This window comes from Carassius auratus, chromosome 9 (assembly GCF_003368295.1).
Source record: "Carassius auratus strain Wakin chromosome 9, ASM336829v1, whole genome shotgun sequence".
NCBI lineage: Eukaryota > Metazoa > Chordata > Actinopteri > Cypriniformes > Cyprinidae > Carassius > Carassius auratus.
The window spans coordinates 25,765,045-25,776,117 of NC_039251.1; the positions used below are offsets into that span (position 1 = coordinate 25,765,045).

General features: G+C 33.5%; 1 pseudogene; it reads left to right on the forward strand.

The window, feature by feature from the left end:
* The first annotated feature begins 1,921 nt into the window (after positions 1 to 1,921).
* On the forward strand, positions 1,922 to 5,709 carry LOC113108893 (MIT domain-containing protein 1-like; annotated as a pseudogene).
* Positions 5,710 to 11,073: the final 5,364 nt, after the last annotated feature.

Consider the following 11,073-nt stretch of genomic DNA (forward strand, 5'->3'; position numbering starts at 1 on the left):
CATATGCATATAACGAAACGCGCTGCAAATCATCACAACACATGCATATAACGAAACGCGCTGCAAATCATCACAACACATGCATATAACGAAACGCGATGCAAATCATCACAACACATGCATATAACGAAACGCGCTGCAAATCATCACAACACATGCATATAGCGAAACGCGCTGCAAATCACCACAACACATACATATAGCGAAACGCGATGCAAATCACCACAACACATGCATATAGCGAAACGCGCTGCAAATCATCACAACATATGCATATAACGAAACGCGCTGCAAATCATCACAACACATGCATATAACGAAACGCGCTGCAAATCATCACAACACATGCATATAACGAAACGCGATGCAAATCATCACAACACATGCATATAACGAAACGCGCTGCAAATCATCACAACACATGCATATAGCGAAACGCGCTGCAAATCACCACAACACATACATATAGCGAAACGCGATGCAAATCATCACAACACATGCATATAGCGAAACGCGATGCAAATCATCACAACACATGCATATAGCGAAACGAGCTGCAAATCATCACAACACATGCATATAACAAAAAGGGCTGCAAATCACCACAACACATACATATAACGAAACGCACTGCAAATCATCACAACACATGCATATAGCGAAACGCGCTGCAAATCATCACAACACATGCATATAACAAAAAGGGCTGCAAATCACCACAACACATACATATAACGAAACGCACTGCAAATCACCACAAAATGATGAAGATGTTTTTTTTTTATATGCTGATGTTTTTTCAATTTGCATGTGTTTTCTTAAATTGCAGCGCATTAAGCTAACTCAGCCACCGTAATTTAGGGTTCCATGAAACCTTTCCAAAAAAAAAAAAGAAAAAAAAAACTGAGAAAGCCCAGAAAAAATGATTAGGCAATATGCAAATTAAGTACTAGTTCACAAACTCTTGAGACATGAAACACATTTAACTACTTTGAGCTTTTTTTAATTATATATATATATATATTCACCTTAATTAATAATCATCTTATTTACTGTTTATTTTACTTATTTCAGAAAATTACAGTAACATGCCCTCCTCCCCAAAACCAACCAGATTAAACATATATTGAAAATCTGTTTCCAAATATGGTTATATCTAAGTAAGTGCTGTTGTTTTCACAACTACCGTATGTCCTCACGTGATTATTTAGAGCATACCCATAATTTTAACTACATAAAAATGGCTATGACATGCAACAGTTTTGAATATAATATTGACAACACTATGAGCGGTTAACACCATTACATTTTCTTTCTGTAGATGAGCTGCACATGTAGCGTCAGTTTATTCGAAATCATATTTGAATGCTAGATTTACAAAACATCCCCGTAATCCAACATTTTGTAACCCTGTTAGCCTCACAGTCATGTTTAGATATTTTACTGTATCTGTGATTTACTAAGATTAAAATCTGAGAGAATGTCTGGAAATTACAAGGAATGTTAACTTTGTTAGTTTTGTTTTTGTTTTAGCTTTTCACAAGATACAGCGTTATGGGAATAATCTTACTATTTTATTAGAATATTAATTTTTCCTACATTAGTTGTATTGCATTAGTTGCATTTATTTAAATCAATAATAGTTGATATATGTTATCATTATTATAAGTCCATTTAAGCACAGCATATTTTTTTCTTAATTACTATTGTTATTTACATAAAAGCTCACTAATGTAGCAAAAATAAATAAATTTAAATAAATTTAAGCAGGCCTATATGCATTTAAAATAGAATTTTAATATATAATATAGTATCTATATCTAGACAATAAATTACTGAATGATGCATTGTTATAATACATAACATAAAACATTTTATTGACTTTTAATTTACGGACTTTTATTGTCTAGCGGAAGCGAGAACTGGTCCTTCACAATAATGGAAACCGATGTCTTCACACTTTAGTTCCCACCGGAAGAACAAAAACACACAACATCTTCTGGTTTAAAACGGGTTTTTTTCGCTCCAGAAGTTGTATTCACCTTCGAAGAAAATTGACACGCCACCATATGGTTAATTTTAAATATGTAAATATGCTTTAATTGATTTAAATTGTACTTTGGATTACGAAAGCCCTCCAAAGTCGAGTGTTTTAATGTTTATTTCCTGGAAGGATGGTGTTGACAGTGGAGTGATTCTCAAAACAGTTCCCCCATAGTTTGGAAAGAGCTTTAACAAGTGCAGAACTGTTTTCTGCTACTACACAATCACACAGAGCACATGTAACTGTCAGCCTGGTTGTAGTCTGCTGCTTCTGCTTCAGAAAGCCTCTATGGCTCAGGATTTCCTCCCAGGCATGGAGAGCTCGGCTGTTTCTGTCATAGAGAGCCGTGGAGCTGGACCACAGCTCGCGCTTTCAGGAGGCTCTGGTGTGCTACCAGGAGGGGATCCAGCTCCTGGTGCATGTACTGAAGGGTATGCCATGAGTTTGGAAATGCTATATTATATTGCTGATGGCGTAAGATTGTAGTCTTAATATGGTTTACTGTTTTTCTAGCTGTAAAAGATGATTCGAAGAAGGTCCACTACAAAGAGATGATCAAGGGTTACATGGACCGAGCAGAACAGAACAAAGACCATGTCAACAAACTGAAAGAAGGTTGGTTAATCAATAAAGTGTTTTAAACTAGGGGCCCCGGGAACCTACAGGGTATAAATAAAAGAATAAATAGATTGGTACATTTTATTATAAAATTATTTATTTTTCTAAAACAATCACATTTCAGTTTATATATATATATATATATATATATATATATATATATATATATATATATATATATATATTGCTGTCAAATGATTAATCGCGAATTAATCCCATCTAAAATAAAAGTTTTTGTTTACATAATATGTGTGTGTGTACTGTGTAAATTTATTATGTATATAAATACACATACAGTATACATTTAGAAAATATTTACATGTATACATTTATATGCATATAATTGATATTATATATAAATATATTTAAAATGAAAACATGATGTATTTTCCAAATATATATACAAACGTGTGTATTTATATATAAATATTCTATAATCACATTACACACACATATATTATGTAATCAAAACTAATATTTTGGAACAGCGATTCACGATTCAACAGCACTAATATAAATTAGGTAAATATGCATGAAAATATATGTAGGGAATGAAGACCCCTGGCTTAAAGCACCTTTGCTCTTCACATCGGCTCAGTTTTGTCATTGTTGTCTCGTCTGTCAGAGGGTAAATACCATGAGCAGATAGAGATAGCAGACAGCTCCACTGGTTTCAGCTATGAATCCCGCTTCAAGCCCTACATCAGAGACGGACTGACTGAAGTCTGGGTGGAGGACCCTTATGTACGACATCAGGTACAGACTACAGTGATGCTCCGGAGTATACAGTACAGCACAACAGACTATATTACAGAATGAATGATAAGTGCAGAAATATATCTCAGAATAATAAATTACAAATGTTCTCCTTTGTAGTTGTATAACTTACTTCGTTTCGGTGAAATGCTGCTGAAATGCCAGTGTAAAGTAAAGACGATTCACCTTCTGACCTCATAAGTCGAGGTAAGGTTCTCCAGCGTCTACAAATCGTTTTATATTTGCACTCACTAAAACACAGAATGTACAACGTTTGGCATTTTGTTCATCGGAGGCTTCCATTAAAGTCGACCTTAACCCTGTGGTTTTCCAGGACAGCTCTGCTCAGCAAACGAGTGCCCTTGTGGAAATAAAGCAGTTGCTGCAGAGTCAAAACGTCCAGTACTCATCTACTATTCATGACAGGGAGATCAGGTACATCTCAAATCATTCTCATTTGCTGTATGTTACAGAAAACACACTGGAGGAAAATGTGCCTGTGCTCTTTATGTTCTATATATTCATTTTGTTTTCTCAGGTTTAATAACGGTTGGATTAGATCGGCAGGGGACTTGATTATTTAAAAAAACCAAAGGTACCACCTAAGTGAAACATAAACTTGTGAAATATAAAAAAAATAACATGTTGTTGGCATGTTTGCATAAGGGATGTATATAAAATACTTTTTTTTATTTATTTTTTTTACTTTTTTCACCTTTTTTTTTTTTAAGGGTCGCTTCTCTGTAGGATACTGTGATTATGATCTGAGAGAGTGTCATGAGACTACTGTGGACATTTTTCATACAAAACACACTAAGAAGACATAATCTTGACTGAAAAGCTTCTCCACTGTCTGGCATATCTATGGGGATATCTATAATTTCTAATGCAATCCTCACATACCAACCTGGACGACTGGAAATGTGCCTTCTGATCCCATTTACAGATGTTAAATGAAGTGGAAGGAGTGATTTATATGCTCTGATATGAATTATTATTATTATAGTAATGTCAACTATAGTAATACTTCTATTGTTGTTTTTAAACAATTTATGCACGAGTATATAATGGGGTGATTGATATGTATTTATTATATGTTCGCTTTTGTAATCATAAAAAAAAACCGAATCGCATTTGTAAATAAGGTAGTAGTCTGTAAAATGTTCTTCACTAGTAAGTGCCCTTAATAAAAACGGTTTGTAAATATATCGCGTGCAGCAGCAGCGCCATCCTGTGGTCACTGGGAGAACTTCCAGTCGTCGTGTAAAAGGGATTGATCTGTGATAGTTACAGCATAACGTGAAGAATCGCTCCACCGGCTCGGTTAAAGAGCAAGTGGATGCCAGAGATCACCTCACCTGCTTTTTCTCTGTGATTTGCATCAGTACTATGTGAGTATACGCGACTACATTATATTTATATTAAGTTTTAGGACAGTCATGTGTCAATTATCGTGTTAATTTTTAAGATAGTGTTATAGTGGTTACGGTAAGTTTGTGTTTTTGTTTTTGAAATTGAAACTCATAAATATGAGAGAATTGTGACACGTGCAGACTGTACAAACCATAACCCATATAATTCCATGCGTTTCTGAATATCTTTATGGGCCACTTGATTTGGGACAGTCATAGCCTACTGTAAAAGGCTTGATGTTTGTGAAAGGACTGGTTATTGGTTAGGACTGGTTACTGGTTAGGACTGATTATTTTTAATAACTAAGCAGTCCGTGCTGGTGCTGTATTTGTTTGCTTGGACATGTATGTATGAGTTCTTGCTTCTTCTGCCTGTCATATTAGAAACCATTAGTTGCGATGAAACACGCATGAATTCCCTGCAGGACGAGATTAAATCTATAATCGCCCTTAATCTCGATATGTGCTCCTCATCTCAGTTCATGAAAAATACACAGCCTTGTCTCTAAATAACACAATCCATCTCTCAAGGGACTAGAGTTATGATGGTCATGAGGGTGAATCTTATGAAAAATATCAAGGACATGTTAAGATGTTTGCTTGTTTTTAAACAATTTTACGTTGCATTTTTTATACATTTTGAGAATTGTAGTTATTTTTTATTGGGTAAGGTTGTACTTAATTTCCTTAAAACAATGTCACCATGATCCAATAGTCCTAACGGTGCAAAAATGTATTTTCATATGATTTTGAAGTGAAATATTTAACCAATTTTCTTTAGAGATGATTTTGTACGATTCACCATGATGATATGATTTGAGCTGATGCTACATGTGTAAATCCTATGGTCAATTCATAGTTAGAAAGTTGATTAAAGTTTTTAAGGGAGACCTGGAGCCTCATGCTACTGTGTAATTAATAAACTGTAAAAAGAAAAAAAAAAAGGCTACTGATTTGAAACAAATGACGAATTGTCCTGATCATTTATGAAAAAATAAATAAAATAATAATCCCTAAAATCTCCCTCCATTTAATAGTTGAATCTTGTTTGAATGTACCTTAGTGTGGTTTGATTGTGTTCACTTGTTACCCAACAGTTATTGATTTTAATTGTAGTGCTGAACATGTAAACTAAACATTTGGAATAAACTAGCTGGAAAACTTAAACTAAAACACTTGTTTTATTTATACAGCTAGTTGTTAATTAAACATTTTTAATTTACTTTAACTTGATGTACTAAAATAACTAAAAATAAAACTGAAATACATTTTATATAAAAACTATGTAGACATAGTTGAGAAAAAAAACATGTAGACATATAAATAAAAAGACAAATAAGTTACTAAAACATTAATCAAAATCAAAAAGTAAAATAAAAGCAATTCAGAATATTATTCAGAAATAAAACAGTATAGTTGAAAGCTGTATGCAGTGTGCTTCAACTATGATAAAATACTGTATGCACAATACTTATAAGTATAAAACATTTTTGCCACAGACCACCAGATTAGGCGGAAACGAAAAGGAAAATATATAAATCAAATCAGATTATGGCACGAATGCATGCAAGCAGGCCATAAATATCTGAAACAATTCAGCATGCAATATCCAGCAATAATCGGAGGAAAGTGTCCTCAGTAGTAAAACATCCCATCCATTGAAAGAGGCATATGTGCAGAATACTTTTGCTTCCCTTCAATATGCATGTCTGAATATGAAAATGTAAATTGACAGATGGATTATACTGAAAGTCACCCAGATGTCTTTTGTCCAGTAGGAGGAAAGGAGAGGGATTTGTGGCCAACTCTGGATCCTGACACAGATTTATGCCTGTATCTGGGGCAAAGCTGCTCTGTGCTTTGTGGAGTGCCAAATACAAAATGTTTAATCCTCAGAGATAATGGGTAGTTTAATGAGAGAGGGGCATTTTTAGGGTTAAAAAGTCAGTGAAGGAGATGTACATGTCTAGATGTATGTGTACAATGGACCCAATACTTTCTTTTGAGAGCCTTGTCTGTCATTTCTTTATCTCACCTTTAAAACAGTTCAAATAGGCTGTAGCCTACTTTCACAGTTACTTATAGTAACACAGGAGGGAGTTGAAAGCTCCTGTCCTTGTCTGCACAGAAGGAAAGGAAGCACATCATCTGTTCAGCTCCACCGTCTCACCTAAGCGTATGAATATAAATGTGCTTATAATCTTTGCATCACAGAGAGCAGTATCTGCTCATTTTATTTATTTATTTTATTTCGTACACACAATACGGAGAAGTAGATCATTAGTCTGGTTCAGGTGTGGTTTAACACGTGGTTACTAGTCTTCCATGATATGGTGAAATATTAATAAAATACCTAATCTAATGTAGTTAAGACAGCTTATTATACTTTCATATGTTATTGTTGATGTCAAATTCATCTTCGTCTGTCACTTGGTAATATGGCTAATACTAATTTAATATTTTGCCCCATCTTTGTAACATTTGTTACATTGTGCACTGCTATTCAAATATATATATATATATATATATATATATATATATATATATATATATATATATATATATATATATATAATATTCTTCTTTTTTCTCTCCATTTTTTTGGAAAAAGGTCACCCAAGGTTGCATAACAGCAGTAAAAACAGCAGTATTGTAAAATATTATTACAATTTTAAAATAAAACATATATAATTTTCAGCATCATTGCTCCAGTCTTCAGTGTGACGTGATCCTTCAGAAACCTTTCTAATGTGATGATTTGGGGCTCAAAAACATTTATTATTATTATTATTATTATTATCATCAACGTTGAATAGAAAGTTCAAAAGAACAGTGTCTATTTGAAATAAAACCGCTTTTGTAACATTAAAAATGTATTTACTGTCACTTTTGATTTATTTAATTTCTGCCTTTGCAGAATAAAAATATTAAAAATAAATGAAAAAGAAAATTAAACAAGCTAAATTTAAAATGCATACAACAAAAAAGAGAAAAAAAATCAATGTTTAATTATAATGTAATACAGAGTATGTCAAGTCTGTGTAGAATACATGATGGATCATTAAAGTTGAGAAACAAAAGAATTTAACCATATATAAAGTTTACGCACATATTTCCACAAACAAATCCTTACAAAAAGAAAGTATTTGCATACATAGGTATCCACACGAAAGAAATTCAAACCACAATCAAATCACATGAAAAAAAGACAATGAGTGGGTCCCCATCTCCAAAAATATACAAAAGTAATAATTTCTTTCTAAATATCATACTGAGCTCAGAGTTTTGAATGGTAGCATATATACAGTACACAAACACAGAAGATGGCCTTTTCACCCAGGTAAAGTGATCTTTGAGTGGAGCATGACGGTGTTTAAATGATTTGCATACAAAAACTGACCTACTCTGACGTGTGGATGCAAATGCATGACACAAACCATAGTTGTTCGGTTAACCGTGATATTTTCAACTCTCTCTTTAACAAATCATTTACAAACACAAGAGGAATATAAATCAGATGTGATGCTCGATCCACGTTTATTTTGATCAAATAGCTTCCTTATGCTCTTGCTATCAACACACACACACACACACACACACACACACGTGCTCTTGTTGATAGAGTGCTGGGTGGTGTGTAGATGCTTTAGTGTTTAGTAAGAAGCTTAGGCATACAGGGAAAGCATGAGTTGCCAGTCAGTGTTTGTCCAACTCCTTACTGCCAAATATCAAATCCATCAATGCGTATCTTTGTCAGAGCCTGCTTTTCCTTTTCCTCTTCCTTGCTTTCTTTTATTCAGTAGTTCCTCTCTTGATTTTGCTTTCTCCGGTCTGTCTTTCGGTGTCTATCTCTCTGCATGTGTGTGATTGAGACAGAGCTGCTATGGTTCATAGGATGTAAGGACATTGTGTTTGTCTTTTAAAAGGAAGAAGAGAAGCTAAATCACACAGGAAAGAAGAAACAGAAGGATTTCTTCTGACAGAGTAAGGATGTAATTTATCTTGTTTAATATTGTTTGAAGTACATATGTTTTGTTGTTCAGGGTAACGATAATAAAGCATCATTCATAGCAATTTCATTATTTATATATAAGTGATCAGTAAGTTATCAAAGTCAATCATTATTATTCATGTTTAAAATATGGGGTCAATAAAATGTTTGTTTTTTAAAAGAAAATATTTTTATTGCGCAAAATATTCCGCAATATTACAAAATATCGCTGTTTTAAATTTTAAAACCCAAAGGTTTTTAAGCGAATCCCTCAACTACATAAGAGTTCAATCTTGTGTTCTCAGACATGGAGACATATATTATTTATTAATTTTAACAATTAAGAAACGTGGAGTTTTTGTTGTTGTTTTTGTTTTGTAAATTAGGAAAGTCAACACAGATCGGCAAATGTAAAAAAAAAAAAAAGGGATGGACTGGGTGGACTTTGCATGTTTTTTATTATTATTTATTGGATATCTGCATTATCAAGGCATGGTCAGTGATAAGAAAGGTTTGTTGTTATAATAATAAAGGATAGTGATGCCCATAGGTTGAAATAAGTGTGAAGCACATTGTCCAAATCAAGGACACAGTCTCACATATTTCACTTAATGTCAATGTAAGCAAGATAACTGGTTCTAAACCACTCTGATTGACAATGAGGAAAGAGTACAAAATAAATAACAATCTAGCTTGTAGATTGTTCTAGCTTCTAGCTTGTATGCCAGTGGTATCACACATGCCTGTGGTTACTGACTCCTGATTTAACACAGCAGCACATAACATATATCATTCAAGGAAAATAACAAAATCACTTATATACACTATCATTCAAAACTAAAATACAGTAAAAACAGTTTTCAAGTAACTATTTTCTAATTTAATATAATAAACGTTTTTATTCCAAAGTCTAATTCTCAGCAGCATTACTCCAGCCTTTTTTTTTTTCAGCGTTCTTTAATTAATAGAAAGTTCAAATGAACAGTGTTTATTTTAAATATTTTTTAATGTCTTTTACTGCCATTCAAGTTCATGCATCCTTTCTAAATTAAAGTAATTATATATATATTAATTGTATCAAAAAATATTAACTTACTCAAATTTTGAACAGTATTGTATTCTCTAACATAACATCCATAATTTTCAGTAATGGAAAATCACATGGAAAATATGACTGTAGATAAACCTTTGGTCTCTGTTAGGTTGAGAGAGCCTTCTGTTATCACATTTAGAATTTAGCCACGTTGCCACACCAGAGATATGACTTTCCTCTAGTATTTTGCATGTCAATAAATTACTCTTTTGCTGCTGTCCTTTGTAGAACAACAATTTTACTCTATTGTGAATTTAAGAACAACAATTAACATTTAATAGTTAGTAAACTATCATTGTTATTGTTCTACTACATTAGACGAACATTCCCTTTGATAATTCCACTGACGTTTTTCACACCACGCTTCATCTGATTTCTGTGTAACTGTCCTCATTAACAGCTGTACCGCTGAAGATGAATGTTCTGGAGGCTTCAGGAGACCCAGAGGGAGAAGGCGGTGATGACTTAACAGGTCAGAAATCTTTCAGTAAAGCTCAATGCTTTCATCAGTTAATCCAGTCTCAGTTTTTTACAGTATATGACATACTTTTCTAAGAGCATTGATATGTTTGATGTTTAGGAAGGAAGAAGTCCAGGTTAAAGTCTAAGTCACGCCTGCTTGGGAAGATAAGGAGGAAACAGGATGATAGCGGCATGAAGCCGAGTCAGTCTGAAAGTGACATCACACGCCGTGTGGAAGACTCAGAGTAAGTGTCCACAGTGTCGGCATGGTGTGATTTAAGAAAAGCTAAACTCACCAATGTTAGCAGCGACAAAATAAAAATGGACAACGTTTGATCATGAAGTAAAACTTTGAAGCACGTTAAAGCTATACATGTTTTGATGATCCCTTGTGAAAATGAAACGTAAGTTGTTGCATTGAGTGTAGTGATCCTGTAGAGCATAGCGCAAGGTTGGGGGTTCGATTCCCCAGGAACACATGATAGGTAAAAAATTGATAGCCTGAATGCACTGTAAGTCGCTTTGGATAAAAGCGTCTGCTAAATGCATACATTTAATTTAATTTAATTTTTAATTTTACTTCAAATCTTAAAACTTGTTGATAATATTAATGAAATAAATGCCACTTAGTGTATTTAAAAAGATCAAAACTTTCATGTTTCTTAACACACTAAAGCTCACTTGAAGTAATAATGTA